This window comes from Sminthopsis crassicaudata, chromosome 3 (genome assembly GCF_048593235.1).
Source record: "Sminthopsis crassicaudata isolate SCR6 chromosome 3, ASM4859323v1, whole genome shotgun sequence".
In the NCBI taxonomy this organism is placed as follows: Eukaryota; Metazoa; Chordata; class Mammalia; order Dasyuromorphia; family Dasyuridae; genus Sminthopsis; species Sminthopsis crassicaudata.
This window is the reverse complement of record NC_133619.1, coordinates 386719373-386734684: the sequence shown is the minus strand read 5'-3', so window position 1 is coordinate 386734684 and position 15312 is coordinate 386719373. Positions and strand designations below refer to the sequence as shown.

Sequence of the window (15312 nt, the reverse complement as noted above, 5' to 3'; positions counted from 1 at the left end):
GGTCATAGTGTATTTTCCTAATGATAAATTGCTGTAATTGCTTTGCTGGGATTTTTGGGTTGTTTTGCTTTTTAGAATTTTTCTATCATTTTAATCATTGGGGAAATGGGTCTAAACTTTTCTTTCTCTGTTTAAGCTCTTCCTGGTTTAGGTAACACCATCCTATTTGTGTCATAAAAGGAGTTTTGTAGGACTCCTTCACTTGTTTTTCCAAGTAGTTTATATAGTATTGAAATTGATTTTTCTTTAAATGTTTGGTAGAATTCACTTGTAAGTTCATCTGGCCCTGAAAATTCTGAAGGACATTTTTATCTGGATATCCTTTTGGCACTGAAAATTCAACATGTACTAAACTGAACTTGTTAATTTTCTCCTAAAAATCACTCCAAGTCAGACTTAATTATTTCATTATTTCCTTAGTCTCACACCTCTAAAACCTTTGTGTAAAATTTTACTTTTTTCTCACTTTTCATATTTCCAAATGTGTTCAACCCAAGATGTCAAATTAACCCTACTCTCTTTCCCCCTAACAATTGTAGCTATGAAGTGGACTGGAGAGTTTCAAAACAAAGTACTATAGGAAGTCTAAAGCTGAAAAGGTCATCATTACAAGTAAGAGATGGAATAAAGAAAATCTTCATGGAGGAAGTCACAGTTGAGTTATATTTTTAAAAATGGGGATGGATTCATTCTAGGTAAAAGAAAGAACATACTAATGCATAGGTATGTGAGAGCATGTTCCAAGGAACAAAGAAGTATCCAGTTCAAATAAGAAAAAAAGGCAAAGTATAGGTAAAAATGTAGCGAGCTTCATCATAGCATAATAGATATAAAGTTAGAAGATACAATCCATTCTCTATAGTTTCTTCATTTTATAGATGAACTAAGGACACAAAAGATTAAGTGGCTTGTCACAGAGGTGGTGAGGAGCACAAGTAGAAAATATTTATTATTTTCTTTTATAACTATGTATATGACACATTTCCCTATTAGAACATAAGGTCACCAAGAAAAGATGTCATATATAGAAATTTGTTATCTTTCATAGCACCTGACATAGTATTTTGGATACAGAAAGTGCTTAATCAGTGACAATTGAATTGAGGCATTCCTTTAGTGATACAATCAGCATGAACTTTTCAGGCTCTGTGACCACTAGAATGCTTCTAGTTTGGTGCTATTGCAAATGTGCCATTGTTAAATAAGACTGTTTTTTTCTAGTGTCTGAAAATCTGTGAAGAAGGTTTTAAGTTTTGAGTCAAATATCTTTAATTAAAATTTTATTTGATAGTTTTCAGTAAGTTGCTTAGGGAAGAATGTTAGTAGGAAATCAGTTGTTTGTTATAAGATTAATACTTTGAATTAATAATAAACAAAGAATTTCCATTCAACATAGTATTCTCAGGCTTTTGGTTAAACAAAGTTTTTTCCTAATTCTTGTTCTACAGAGACTATCCTAAGTTCATGAAAAATACACATTTAATTTCATTCACAGAAAAAAAAAAAGCAATTTTGTGATATTTTTATTTTGTATATATTTCTGAAGAAGATATAATTTTTATTATAACATCTTATAACTAAGAGCATATTAAGTAAAATGCCATCTTAGTTGGCATTTTAGCATTTTTGAAAGTTTTTCCTAGAATGACAGTTTCTTCTTTTTATACAATCATCCAAATAGACATGTATGTAGAACATAGACATGTATATAAAATCACAGGATACCAAGAAGTCATTTCTACATCTCCTTGCCTTGAGGCAGAATTGCTTTTAACTGTCCTGGAAGAAAGTTATTTGAACCATTCCTTGAAATTTTCTAAAGGGAATAATATTTCTTTTGTAGTATGGTCCAATATCTCAATACTTTCATTAATATAGAGTTCTTGCTAATGAACTGCAATTTAAATCTATGTCTCTCATGATATCCTTGGTGGACAATGACAGTTGTCCACCATCTCTTGTGTTCTATTCATTATGTGTTATGTGATTTCTCACAAATTACTCCTTTTTCATGATGGTAGTGATATTAGTATCTTAATTACTAAAGCAGTTTGGGCAAAAGTAGAATTCATCTTTAAGCAGGAAATATACTCAGATAAGTGCAACTCAAATTTTCTATCTGAGTAGTTAACAATCACAGAAAATAAAGGAATAATTTTTTTAATATTCAGAAACAGTCCTGAGAAGAAGAGTTCTTACTCATTTACTTCTTTTAAAAAATTTTTTTTAATTTTAATTTTTTCAAAAATTAGCTTTTTATTGACAGAATATATGCATGGGTAATTTTTCACCATTGTCCCTTGCAATCACTTCTGTTCCAACTTTTCTTTTCCTTACCCCGACTCCCTCCCCTAGGTGGCAGGCAGTCTCATACATGTTAAACATGTTAAAGTATATCTTAAATACAATATATGTGTACATATTTATACAGTTCTCTTGTTATACAAGAAAAATTGGATTTATAAAGGTAAAAATAAACTGGGAAGAAAACCAAAAATGCAAGCAATCCACATTCATCTCCCAATGTGCTTTCTCTGGGTTTAGCTGGTTCTGTTCATCACCGATCAAATGGAACGGAATTGGATCTTCTCATTGCCAAGGATATCCATTTCCTTCAGAATTGATCCTCATACAGTATTGTTGTTAAAGTGTATGACGATCTCCTAGTTCTGCTCATTTCACTTACAATCAGTTCATGTAAGTCTCTCCAAGCCTCTCTATATTCATCCTGCTGGTTATTTCTTACAGAACAATAATATTCCATAACATTCATATGCCATAATTTACCCAACCATTCTTTAATTGATGGGCATCCATTCATTTCCCAGTTTCTAGCCACTACAGAAAGGGCTGTCACAAACATTTTGGAACAAACAGGTCCCTTTCCCTTCTTTAATATCTCTTTGGGATATAAGCCCAGTAGTAGTACTGCTGGATTAAAGGCTATACACAGTTTGATAACTTTTTGGGCATAATTCCAGATTGCTCTCCAGAATGGTTGGATTCTTTCATGACTTTACAAACAATGCATCTTTATTTTTTCCTTTCATCTTAGCCAATATGGCAGGTGTGTAGTGGTATCTCAGAGTTGTCTTAATTTGCATTTCTCTTATCAATAGTGATTTGGAACACTCTTTCATATGAGTGGAAATAGTTTCAATTTCATCATCTGAAAATTGTCTGTTCATATGCTTTGACCATTTATCAATTGGAGAATGGCTTAATTTCTTATAGAGTCAATTCTCTATATATTTTGGAAATGAGGCCTTTATCAGAATCTTTAACTGTACAAATATTTTCCCAATTTACTGCTTCTCTTCTAATCTTGTCTGCATTAGTTTTATTTGTACAAAAGCTTTTAAACTTGATATAATCAAAATTTTCTATTTTGTGATCAATAATGATCTCTAGTTCTTCTTTGGTCACAAATTCCTTCCTCCTTCACAAGTCTGAGAGGTAAACTATTCTATGTTCTTCTAATTTATTTATAATCTCGTATTTTATTACTAAATCATGAACCCATTTTGATCTTATCTTGGTATATAATGTTAAGTATGGATCAATGCCTAGTTTCTGCCATACTAATTTACAGTTTTCCCAGCAGAGATCAAGATGGCTACCTCTGGGGAAGTGAAGGATGAAATTATTAATTGTGTCTATGATTTGCTGTTTCACCCAATCATTCTTTAGGATGAGATTTAGTTTCCAATTATTTTTTTGTCTGTTTTCCCCTGGCTTTTTATTGAATGTAATTTTTATTGCATCATGATCTGAAAAGGATTCGTTTACTATTTCTGCCTTTCTACATTTGAATTTGAGGCCTTTATGTCCTAATATATGGTCGTTTTTTGTATAGGTTCCATAAACTGCTGAGAAGAAAGTATGATAGCTATCTGCAAACCTCCCACAAAATCAGCAAAGGACTCATTTGGCTCAAAGAAAAGCAAAAACTGATCTAACTGAAAGAAATAAGGAAGGACATTATATCTTGCTAAAGGATAACATAGATAATGAAGCAATGTCAGTATTAAACATATATGCACCAAGTCCTGTAGCATCTAAATTCTTAAAGAAATTAAGAGAGCTTCAAGAAGAAATAGACAGCAAAACTAAAATAGTAGGAGATCTCAACCTTGTACTTTCAGAACTAGATAAATCAAACCACAAAAGAAATAATAAAGAAGTTAAAGAGGTAAATAGAAAACTAGAAAAGTTGGTATGATAGATCTTTGGAGAAAACTAAATGGAGATAGAAAGGCTCTTGTGCAGTTTTTGTGAAGGCCTCTCCCTTGTCATTTTCATTGGGGAGAAAAGCCCATGCTTTGATAGCAGCAGTAGCAATTTGCTCATATGCTGCTAAGGGGTAATTAATCTGTACTGAAATGTTTGCATAAGAACCTACACATGTTAGTTGGTCATAGGTGATTGGAAGATTAACTCTACTATGACTATTTTGTTGGGCTTGTATCCTATAGAGCTCACTATATTCAGAAAGCCACAACAAGTTTTGTCCAGGTTCTGAGCTTGTCCTTGCTATAGATTTCCAGTTACTAGGGGTTAAGACTTCATAAGCCAAATTCAGTAATAACATCTTAACATAAGCTGATGTAACCCCATAGAGAGTACAAGCCTTTTTCAGGTCTTTGGGGATTTCTAGATCCAAAAGAAAATATCTTCTATTTTCTTGACCTGAAGAGTTAAACTGTTTTATCATCATATACATTTCTTTTCTCAAATCAGCTAAATCCTGGCCTTCTGTGGCTTTAAGTAGTGCCTTTTGCAATCTAGTCATAGGAGGGAGTGATTGATGGGGGGGAGGTGCTGGTGGTATCACTGTCCCTCCCAGTACTCCTCCTCCCTCCATCCTTGAAGGTGAAGTTGATGGGGCTGTGTCAAGGACCTGCTCCATAGGTGGAGTTGAACCTGGGCTGTGAGAGAGAGAATCACCAAGCCCTTTAAGTTCACTTAAGTCCTCATGCCCTTTGGTGATATTGCCATTAATCTGTCCTTTGTCTTCCTCTTTTTCCTCACTCTTCTTCATCTGGCTGTTCTTAAAACTTTTCTTTTTTCTATAACTTGCAGGATTCTTTAAGGCCAATTGTATTTTGTTGTATATATAGAATGATTGCTTGGAAAATGAATGAGGATCTTTATCATTGTAGTATTCACATAGTTGATCTCCTACTAGTTTGCTATTATCTGCCCCTATATCTTCTTCCTTTAAGAATCAAGGGGGCATGTGTTCTAATCTACCCAAGAGTCCAGAGATTTTCTCCCAAGTTACAAGTAAGCCTTGTCCCTTGATCAACTTAAGCATGCTCTCTATAGCGCCTCCTCGGGCTGGGGCTGGGGCTGGAGCTGGGGATGGGGCACAATCTTTTCCTAATATCTGCCACATTTCAGCTAGAAAAGGAAAGTTAATAGTTTAGCTCTTAACAAAGTAAGATCCCTGTTTGTCTATTAAAATACCCTATTTCCTGATCATTGAGGACTTCTTCAGTGAAATTAGGGTCCTTGGTTCACACATTGGTCACCAAATGTGAAGTCTGAGCTAGCTCCCTGTTGATCTCAGGGTCAGCCAGAGTCAGGATCAGCAAAAGCCTTGGTCTTCAGGGGGAGAAGTAAAGGAGATGGACGAAAACTCCACAAGCTCTCTACAACCTCCTCTCTCCTTCTTGTTCAAAGCCAAAGTGACTCTGGCTTGTCTTATTCCACCCCCTAATCCCTCCTACTATTATCTGTATACACCAAAAGATTGAGCCAGCATGGAATAGTAGGAAGGGCCATTTTCCAAGCATATGCTATAGAATCAGTGTCCAATAGGTAATTAACCTTAAGTGCTTGGTTGTCTGATTCCAGTACACCAACTCAGAGTTTCAGCCTTTACAATAGGCCACATTTTCCATCTCCACTAGGAAGGGTGAGGCAATTGTGAGAATGATATTGGGTATGCTGCTGGTGATTGCTGTCATATAAGAATTATGAATGTATAAGGGTTTCATAAGTCATGTATTAGTAAACTTTTTGGACCAGGATTCTTAATAAAGCAGTGATGGTCTTATTCACAACCATCTAGGTCATTAGCTTTCAGCACTACTGAGCAGGATGAAAATGTCATTGACAGCAGAAGTATCTTTATTGACCTGTAAAAACTGATAATCTGCTGATTTCAAATATTGAATATCCAAATCTTAATATTGCTCAGGAGGATTCTGTGCAGATGGCGGAGTGAGTTGGTAAATTTCAAGCCCTCCAGATTTCTCTCTCAAATCAAACAAATTTGTGTCTTAGGGTGAACATAGAATAGTGAAGAATCAAGAAGATTTGGGGGAGAACAAGGTCCTCTTGATACTGTCTGAGATCTGAATAAAGACACCAGGCTGGGGTTTAACCCAGTGAGGTACAAACACCCCTAGGTTAGTTCTTTAGAATTATTTAGTGAGTAGCCCGGGGGCTAGCTTATTGTGGCTGGAACTTTAGTTGGAACCACAGGAACTTTCACCTGAATTGTCTGTGAAGTCTAGGTCTGAGTCTGGGAAGACTGAGGGAACCTTGGCTGATTGGGAATGCCATGCCCCGTTGTGCTGCTGAGATGTAGCCCTGGGCAAGAAAGAACCAGCACATTGAGGAAATGCAGAGGCACTTCTGGAGAGTGGAGCTCCTAGTTTGGGGTACCAGGCCAAAGGGGAGACCTGAAGGGTAGATTGAGGCACCCACCCCTCAATTAGAGGTGCTTATACTAATGCCTATTATTAAAAAAAAAAAAAAAATTAACCGACAAAGAAGAAAGAATCCCACCATAGAAACTTATTATGAGAAGAGGGAAGACCAGGGTTCATCTTCAAAGGAGGACACTAAAGTAAAAAAAAAAAAAAAAAGAAAAAACCTTCTACCCCAAAGGGTAGTGTGAAATGGCTCTCTGTCCAGAGAGAATTTGTAGAACTTAAAAAAATTTAAAAATCATATGAGAAACATTGAGGAAAAACTAAAAAATAAACAAAAAAAAAAAATCTAAAAAAAAAAAATAAGATTACTAAAAAAAAAAAAATTAACCAACTAGAAAAAGAGATACTTTGAAAATTAGAATTGGGCAAGAGGAAACTAGTGAAGCTATAAGGGACCAAGAAATAACAAAACAGATTATAAAGGAAAAAAAAATAGAATAGAATGTGAAATATAAGAAAAATGACAGATGTGGAGAACAGATAAAGAAGAAAAAAAATGTAAGAATAATTGGACTGCCTGAGAAAGTTGTGACCAAAAAAAGAACCTTGACACAATAATGCAAGAAATAATCCGAGAAAATTGTCCTGGAGTGATAGAATATGAAGGAAAAATAGAAATAGAAAAACATCCACCAATCACCACTTCAAAGTGATCCTTTATGGAATATTATTGCCAAAATTTGAAAGATAAAGAGAAAATTTTGCAAGAAAGAAGAAAAAAACAATACAAATACACTGTAGCCACAATTAGAATCCTATAGGACTTAGCAGCAGCTACAATAAAAGACTTCAGATCCTGAAATCATATGTACCAACAATCAAAAGAACTAGATCTGTGGCCAAAAATATCATATCCAACAAAATTATCTATAATATTGCAACAAACTTGCAGATTTTCAGATTTTTCTTTCAACCAAACCTGAACTTAATAGAAAATTTAAAATATAAGAGCCAATTATTTCAAGAAACTCAACATGGACAATTTGTATTTGTTTTTTATTTTTTACGTGGGAACTGAATAGCTCAAAATAAAAATTAGAATTAAGGTAAAAAATAGTAATCATGTTATACAAATGAGGTATAGAGGAAGAATAGACAAAGAGACATAGAGAGTAGAGAAAGGTTCATAGTTTTGAAAACCTACTCACATGGGGAATGAGTTTAATAGGCAATACTACATATATACCCCATGAAGGGTATAACACCCTTCATAATCTATAAAGAAATAAAGCAGGCGGGATGAATGGAAAGGGAAGCAAAGAGTGAGGGAAGAAGACAAGGGAGGGATCCATGGGTGAGGAGAGGTTAAGTAATAGCAAGGCAAGTTAAGGAGTAGAGTTAAAACAGAGTAGGAAGGATAAGAAAAAGGTGGGGGAGATGGTGTGTATGTGTGTATGTATAATCTACATATTTATACATAAATATATCTTTTCTTAAGTATATAGCCTGCTTGGTGGGGAGGAAAGGGGAGAAAAATAGTTATAAAGGTGTGTCACAAAGAACAAAAGAACGATTTGCAAGGAAGTAAAGAAAAGATGGACACTAATGAATATAATTTTTTTTACTAATATATATATATATACATACTAATATTATAATTTATATTTATATATGTTGATTTATTATAAATTATACATATATATGTATACACTAATATATATACTTTCTTGAAATCGTAATTTGTTGTTTTATATTTTGAATCCTTCCTGATCTGCCAGGAACATGACTATGTTCTTTTTTGTTTTATTTCATTGTATTTGTATTCTTTTTCTATTTTTCTTTTTTTCTTATTCTATTTTTTAAAATAAAAAATAAAGCATAAAAATCATGCTCAAAGAAAAAAAAATAAGTTTTTCTTCTTTAAACTTGTTAAATATAATTCAAATCAATATTTGCTTTTAAATTTGAATACAAGTATATGAAGCCCTTTTATCAGAGTCAAGTTAATTTTTTAAGGCAATAAAAATAAGGAATTGTTACTTCTCTATGAAAGTAAAATATTTGTATTGTTCCACTTAATTTTTAAAGATATCTTAATAAGAAAGCCTCTTTATTTCTCATTAGCAGATTCTTGCTTCTAGAATTTTAAGCCTCAAGAGATTGAATTGTAAGGATCTTTTGTAGCCTTGAAGAAGAAAGAGTTGGAATACTCAAACTTCACTATTCCAGTGGAGGTCAGTACAACCTGTAGTAGATAAACCTGTATCTTTACTTCTTCTACTGTCTAACTATGTAACACAATGTGACATTGAAAATAATTAGAAATTTTAAAATGTTTTAAATCCACCATTAACAAATCTGTGTACAAGAATCCTATGTTAGGGGTTAGAAGACTAAATACTATGTCACATATTTACATAATTATATAGCAATTTATATGTGCAGTTCACCTTGCTATTTTTCTAGCTATATTAATTCTGTATTTTGATACTAAGAAATTGGTTATCAGATCAGTGTTACGATATGGCCTTTACTGTAATAGAAATTCCCTCTTGTACCCGTAAAAACTCATTTTTCTGACTATAAACTATCTGTAAGTTTACCGTAGGGTCAGAGTACTAATATTAGAGGTCATAAGCTCTGGGACAGTAAATCAACAGGATGTAATAAAAGTTTGGTGGTTTTTTTTTTTTTTTTTTTTTTAAAGCTACATGGAGAATTTTCTCCAAAGTAGGAATTATTGTTCCTAGTATTGAATGTTAATATTTATATTAAAATACAGTTATAAAATACATTAATTGGTTTATTTCTTGCTCCTTTGAATAAATGAAATTATGGATTTGTTTAAACTCTTATTTTTTATATTTATTGATTTTTTTTTAAAGTAGAATTTTATTTCCTTAAAATTTAGTTTTTAAAGAAGTTTCACTGAGATTACTTTTCACAAATAGATTATTTATTCCAGTGTTCTTGGCTGTCATTTTTCTGGATCTCTCAGTTCAGTTTCCAGATTAGGGTTTTTATATTGAGTTATATAACATGATTACATCAATCGTTAGTGATTTCACTGGCATGGAAACTCCCTTTTCCTATGTATCTTGTAGTCTATAACTAAGTATCTTAAAACACAGAAATGTTAAATGACTTATCTACAGAGTTTAAGTGACTTTCCCATTTCATGGTTAATGCCTGGAAAATTGGTGTCGGAAGTAGGAAGACCTAAGATCAAATTCTGACTGTAATACATAATAAGTATATGACCTGGGCAAATCGTTTTATGTCTTAATGCTCTGGGCATCATTAAAATTGCAAGTCACAAATATGTGCCAGTGAACATCAGTAGGAGTTTCTACTATAGGAATTCTTTATCCTGTTGAAAAAACAGGTGAAAACCGGAGGAAATGTCTTAGGGGACAGAAGCATTAGGTATATTGCTCAAATTTTGAAAATGCTTTAATTTTGTAGTTGACTTTTTATTTTTCCCCTTGGACTGGAACTTTGATTTCATTTGTTTAGGAAACATGTTGAAGAAACTTCCTTTACCAAAGCAACCTGATGATATATCTGTAATTTGTAATCTTAGAGAATTACCTGTGACACTAAGATGTGTTGATTTGATGATTTGATCGGGATCACATAGCCATTCTGTGTCAGAGATAAGAAATGAACTCAGGTCTTCTGACTCCAAGGCTGGTTTTTATGCCAAGTTGTTATCTGTTCTTCATTGAGTGCTCAAAGTATATAAACCCTTTGCTCTCAGAGGTGAGATGAATGAGGCGAGACTCATAGGGTATGAGAAGAGCTCCAGTTTATTAAGCTGTACAGCCTTGTTGATATACATTTTTGTAAGTGTGATCAGTGTGTGAACAGTAGTCAATCCCCAATCACCATTCAGAGAAGCAGTTCGTGGGCTTTGTATTTGCATGATATCTGCCAATGGGAGGAGAGCCAGTCCAGCCTTGTAGCAACCTGCTCACAGAGGAGAGGGTCTGTCAAGGCATCCCTACTTACGAGCAACTAGCTGTGATCATCAGACTAATCCCTTTCCCATGCTATGCATCACTGCTCCTTGGTCAACAAGGGAGTTTCTGCAACAAGGCAGAAAACTTATTGTGCACCAAAGATGAAGGTGGCCTCTGTACTTTCTCGGCAGGATCCCATATCCTAGCAATTACCTTTTAATAAATTTCCTTAATATTATGCTACCATTTAATATTTGTTAAATAGTCATATATTATATAACATCATATTATTTGTATGCAAATAGCAGGGAATTTTTTTTGAGTTAATGAATGGAACTAGAGTGAATACTTTTTTCTTTCTCTCTCTTTTTTTTTTTTTTTTTAACATTTTTATTTAAAGTTTTTGGTTCCCAATTCTTTCCTTCCCATCTTCCTCTCCACCACCATGAAATAGAAAGCAATCAAATATAGGTTATATATGTGAAATTGTGTATAACTTAACATATTGGTCATTTTGAACAAGAAGACTTGAATTTTTTTTTTTTTTATTTTTTTTTAAGGAGTGAAAAATAGCATGCTTTAGTCTCAATTCAAATAATATCAGTTTTTTGTCTGGAGGTAGATAGTATGTTTCATCATTAGTCCTTTGTCTGAGATAATTATTCCTACCCTTGCTTTTTTTTGCTTCAGGTAAAGCATAATAAATTCTGCTCAACCCTCTTATCTTTACCTTGTGTGTATCTCTCCTTCAAATGGGCTTCTTGTAAACAACATATTGTAGGATTCTGGTTATCCCCCTTTTTATCTATTTCCCTTTTATGGGTGTGTTCATCTCGTTCACATTTATAATTATGACAACTGTGTACTTCCTCCATGATATTTTCTCCTTGTTTTCCCTCCTTTCCCCCTTATTTCCTATTTTTTCCTTCCTCATAGTTGTTTTACTTCTGATTACCATTTTCCCCTATCTATAACTTTCCCTTTCCCCTTTTATTTTTTTCATTCCTTTTCTACTTTTATATAGAGTAGGATAGGGTTCTATATCCAACCTAGTTTCTATTTTATTCTCTCTGACTCAATTTTGATGAGATTAAGGTTTAAGCTCTACACTATATCTCCACCACCTTTCCCTCAATTATAATCGCTCTTTTATAGCTCTTTTGTTTTGGAAATTTTACTCTAATCTATTTCTTCCCCTCCTTTTTCCAGTGCAATTTTCTTTTCTGACTCATTTATTTGATTTGATTTTTGGGTATCATTCCATCAAAGTTACCTTATACATAATCCTCTGTCTATATATATATACTCCTTCTAATTGCCCTTATAGTAATATATTTCTTAAGCGTTACAGTATTTATTTTACAATATAGAAATATAAGTAGTTTAACTATTGAACTTTTATGTTTTTTTCTTTCTTGTTTCTTTTCTACCTTTTTATATTTTCATAGAGTCTTGTATTTGGAGTTTTGATTTTTTGTTTTTTAAATTCAGCTCTGGTCTTTTAATTAGGAATGCCTTCAAGTCCTCTATTTCATTAAATATTCATTTTTGTTTTTTTGTTTTTTTTCTTTGAAAGATTATATTTGTTTTTTTCTGGGAAGGTGATTGTTGGTTGTAATCCTAACTCCTTTGCCTTCTTTTATATCACATTCCAAACCCTCTGGTTCTTTAATATAGAAGCTGTCAAATCCTGTGTACTCCTGACTGTACCTCTATTGTATTTCAATTGTTTCTTGTTAGTTGCTTGCAGTGTTTTCTGCTTAATCTGTGAGCTCTGGAATTTAGCAATGATCTTCCTGTGAGTTTTCATTTTGGGATCTCTCTCAGATGGTGATTAGTGAATTCTTTCAATTTCTATTTTGTCCTCTGGTTTTATATATCAAGGCAGTTTTCTTTGATAATTTCTTGAAAGATGTCCAGGTGTTATTATTTTTTTTAATCATGGCTTTCACATATTCCAAAAGCTTTTCTGTTGTCTCTTTTGAATCTTCTAGATTAGTTTTTTATCTTTTTTCTAATGAATAATTTAACATTTTTGTTCTTTTACTTTTTGATTTTGTTTTATCTTATCTTGATATCTCATTGAGACACTAGCTTCCACTTGCACGATTTTAATTTTTAAGGAACTAAATTTTTTTTTTTTTAAAAGAACTTTTGTATTTCCTTTTCTAATTGGCCAATTCACTTTTTAGGGAATTATTTTTCTTGGTAAATTTTTGTTTCTCTTTCCCCAAGCTATTGACTCTTTTTTTCATGATTTTTCTTGCATTACTCTCATTTCTTTTCCCACTTTTTCTTCTACTCCAATTTGCTCTTTAAAATCCCTTTCAAGTTCTTCTAGGAATTCTTTTTGGGCCTGAGACTAAATTACATTTTATTTTGAGACTATATGTATATGCTCTTTTGACACCGTCTTTTAATTTTATGCCTTTTCTTTTCACCATAGTCACTTCTTAAGGTTAATTTTTTTTCTCATTTTTGCTGCCTTTTTTTCTGATTTAGATGTGAGGGTTGGGCTTTGGTCCTGTCCTGTCCCAAGCTTTTTTATGCTGGGGCTCAGGATCTTATTGTTGGCTTTCATCAGGCTTCAGAGTTTAGCTGTTTGCTTTCATTGTAGAGTAGGCTATTTTTCTGGCATATAGCGGGGGTTGTGAATGGGATTCCTGTTGACTTTTCTTGGGTGTGGGGCTTAGTTGCTGGCTTCCCCCAGGGTGGGGAAGTCTCTGTTAGCAGGCTTGGGTCTAGGGTGGAGTCTTGCTGTTAGCCAGCCCTAGGTTGGGGCTTCATTACTGGTTCTGGAATAAGCCCTAATGTATAGGAACTGCTTCCCTGCTCCTAGATACATTTTGAGGTAGTTTTCTAGTTGTTTGTACAGGAATTTGGGAGGGTTTCAGAGGGTTTTTTCCTCTCGTTGACATTTTGGCATCAGGTCTTCAAATACATTTTGAATACTAGCATACTTGTAGGGTCAGACACTAAGTTATGTAATTTCAAGAGTTTTAAGAGACCCTTGCCACCAAATTAGATACAGGAATGTTTATAGGTAGAGATTTATTCCTTAGGCTACAGGGTTAATTCTTTATTAAACATAAATGCCCTTGGGAAAAGTAACCCATTTGCTTTTATCACACATTTATGGCATCTGGCTGTGTATCAGTTTATTAAGTCTTTCTCTGACAATAAAGTTTGATTGGAGGGAATGGGAGAAAGGAATAAAGCCTCAGCTAGTGAGAAAAAAGCCTGTGATTTTTGCACAGGGAAAAAAAAAACAACTTTTCTTACTTCATAACTTTGTCTAAGGGCTATCCTGTAGCATCACTTATTCACTAATACAGGGTCCTGCCTGGCCTAGATTTTTAATAGATATTTTTGTATGCAAATCTTCAACCTAAAATAGTTTCTTAAATACTCAAGAATAGTTTATCTTATGTAGGCTAAATATTCTCTCTAATCCTGCTTATCTTATTAATTTCTAAGCAAACCTTTTGTTAATAGTGCACAGGTAAACTTAAGCCCAGCTAGTGTCCAAATCATCACACAGAATGAGTGGGTAATTAATGAATGGAGTTTTAACATGTTAATATTTAAAAAAATTTTTTTGGTATACCGCTTTTCTGTTTCCTTCTAACTTTTTTCTTTGGCCATGTGCTTTCTTTCATTTGAGTTAGTACAGACATTTGTTAAATGGTTTTTATTGCAAGTATATGTAAAATAGGTAAATCGTCTACTGTACAAGTTGAAATAACTGTCCAAAATATTTAGTGGGTTATAGTTATGGAATATAAATTAGAGTCTCCATGAAAGACTGGATCCTCTTTGTGTTTAGGACCCAAACTTTTTGACATTTAAATCTCTTCACAATCTAGTTCTAACCTCTTTTTTCAGGTTAATTTTACTTTATTCCCCTATCCTAAACTCTACTTTAGGTAAACTGTTCTCAATGCTTAACTTGAAGAGGGGACCCCAGAACTCTGAAGATCCTTGGAGAAAATCTCCAATTCTGCCTCAATAAGAGACACTGCCCCAAGTCTTTTTCCTTTAAATTAATTTAAGTTTTAACTGCTTGAATGGGGAATGACGAGGAAACCCCAAAACACTGAAAAATCTTTAAAGGAGAAAACTTCCTTCTACTCTGCTTCAGGGAAGGGACTTCACCCCAAGCACAAACAGTTTCATCTTTGTTATCTGGCTTGGGGAAGGCTCAATTCAATTCAAATTCTAACCCTGGCTGAAACCCAGCCAGGAGCCAACCTGGGACTCCACCCACAGGCCTCTTTAGCTAAATCTCTCATTATAAAAGAACCAAGTTGGAGTTTTCTCTTTGCAGAGGGTCAAAACATGCCATCACCATGCCTGACACCACCCTGGTTCCAGTGCCCTCTTATGTCTACCTTCAACTTTACTAACTAGACTTTATTTCCAATCTCCATAATAAACCTCTTTTATCAATCTAGGTTTTCGGGTCTGTAAATTCCTTTACAGGGGACTCTTGCACCGCTACTAGACCTCATTTAATTACTTATCCTTGTGCCAAATCCAAAGGGGTTGCAGGGGAGCTCTATTTGACTCCCTGTACCTGGAACCTGACACTAGACCTTGATTAACCCTAATTTCATTTAGGTACCCCCAATTCTAAACCTCATCAAACTGTTCTTGCTTCTTGTTCTCAATGCATAACTTCCTAT

The 15312-nt window shown here is 33.8% G+C and overlaps 1 protein-coding gene across 18 annotated transcripts in view; it reads left to right on the top strand.

The window, feature by feature from the left end:
* GTDC1 (glycosyltransferase like domain containing 1) overlaps positions 1 to 15312 on the top strand; it is a 564348-nt gene that overhangs the window by 122513 nt on the left and 426523 nt on the right. For 7 of the 18 annotated variants that reach the window (XM_074302060.1, XM_074302046.1, XM_074302051.1 and 4 more), the window contains one exon: positions 8790 to 8899. The exons of 8 other annotated variants lie outside the window; for them this stretch is intronic. The gene's annotated coding sequence lies outside the window, so the exon portion shown is untranslated. The remainder of the gene's footprint in view (positions 1 to 8789; positions 8900 to 15312) is intronic. 3 more of the 18 variants (XM_074302045.1, XM_074302043.1, XM_074302048.1) reach the window with 1 other exon arrangement.